Source organism: Argiope bruennichi, chromosome X1, assembly GCF_947563725.1.
Source record: "Argiope bruennichi chromosome X1, qqArgBrue1.1, whole genome shotgun sequence".
In the NCBI taxonomy this organism is placed as follows: Eukaryota; Metazoa; Arthropoda; class Arachnida; order Araneae; family Araneidae; genus Argiope; species Argiope bruennichi.
The window spans coordinates 34,476,294-34,478,313 of NC_079162.1; positions in this window are offsets into that span (position 1 = coordinate 34,476,294).

Consider the following 2,020-nt stretch of genomic DNA (forward strand, 5'->3'; position numbering starts at 1 on the left):
GCATGCGCATTTGTATAGAGTAAGTAGTAGTTATTTCCAATAAGTAACATGCAAGGAATAAATACATTTGAGGATTTAGTTATTATTTTTATTAACAAATAATAATGTACTAGAGATTAAAATCATTTCTTAATGATTGTATGTAAACAAGAAACAAATATAACAAAAAATTTTAACCAATTTTTCTGCGATTTCCATCAATTTTTTTTTTGAGACAAGCTCATGAACTTTTCTATTCTATGCGTCAATGTTATTACAACACATTATTGTCACATAGAGATACATATTTCAGCTTTTTCTTTTGTAGAAGTGACATTTTAAAATTGGTAGATATCCAGTGAAAAGTCCAACAGACTCAGTAATGGATAAAGATAGTTTTCATGAAGACACGAATCACAAAATGTTTCGTTCTTGCAGAAATCATCAGTACACAAGAAGTTAATTATATTTCTCCCTGGATAATACATATATTAAATTATGCGATACCTTCATGGAAATGAAAATGGTGGTATTTTCGCGTTTTAGAATTTCTCTTCGTATCTTCGAAACTATTGGAAATTGTTGAAATTTTGATTATCGATATTTCTGTTACAGCTTTTTTTTTTCATTGCTATTTAAGTATTTATATGTTTCTATACAATAATTAATTAAAATAATATTATTTTAATTTGAAAAAATGCATCATTTTAATTTTGGATAAGTAGCAATTTTATGGAAAGCAAGAATTATTGGAACCTATTTATTATATCTAAATATAACGAAAGAAATGACCGGCTTCATTTATTATTAGGAGTTCTATATTTCAATTACTCAGATTTAAATTTATGTTTCTATGAAAAAGAAAGGTTTTATAGATAATTGGGATAATTTTATTCGGAAAATTAGAACTTGTATTCTGAGTTGGGTGCAGTCACCTGAAAAAGTAAAGTTAATATGAATTTTGACATAGTAACAATACACTGGATACATAAACATTACATGCAATTTTAAAGACTATTTTTCTTGGACTGTAGAAAATTTCGATTTTAATGTGCGGTAATTACCTCCTGATTAATGAGCGGCGATCAGCTACTTTTTTGATTGAACATGCAATGTAATTTCCAGCATACTTTCCCAATATTATAAATTATACTTAACTACCAATAAAAGTAGGGATAATGTTTTTAAACGGCATCTCTTGATTATTCTTAACCGATAACTATTACCTATTGTCGATATTATGCCTCGAAATTGCCTATATCTTATCATTTTTGTATTCTGCTTGTAATTTGCCTTGACCTAATCGGCATCTTATCCTTTCGACTTGCGAAACATTAAATGGCAGCAGCATATTCTAGTAAGGACTTCAGTTCGATACGAAGTATTAAATACCTTTACATTTTATTTTGAATAACCCTTTTTAATTAAATTAATGTTTTACAATTTCGAGTTAAAGACCTTAATTTGAAATCAAAGTGAAAGCGATTTTTATTCGTTACAAAGATTTGGTATTGGAATAAATTATGTCATTGAAGTTCAAAAGTATCTGCTTTACAAACTAAAGGGACATTGAAAGCTATTCTTTCTCCAAAAATATCTGCAACTTTTAAGAGTACGAACATTAAATTTTAACATTAAAATAAAACAGAGTTAATAAGATAAAACAGAGAAAATTAAGTTGAAACAGAGTTCTCTGTAAAACTCGAATTACTTGTTGTAGCTGTTGATTATTTGCTGAAGCCTAGTAATTTTGTCATATTTCATGTGTAGTAAAAGTTGGGGTGTAGATTTTTTTGAAACACAAATACAATACTTGGCTAGTTTTTTTAATAAAAAAAAAAATTGGCATTCATTTATTTTACTTCAAATAAATAGCGGTTTAGAACATTTTGTTATACACCGGATGTTTTTGAAGCCACAGAAACAAAGCTAGAATATGTACGAATGTATCCAGATTGCTAGTCACTTCAGGAAAACCCACATAAAAATTATTAAAATATTTTTTATCATATTATTAAACACAGAATTTACATTATCATCA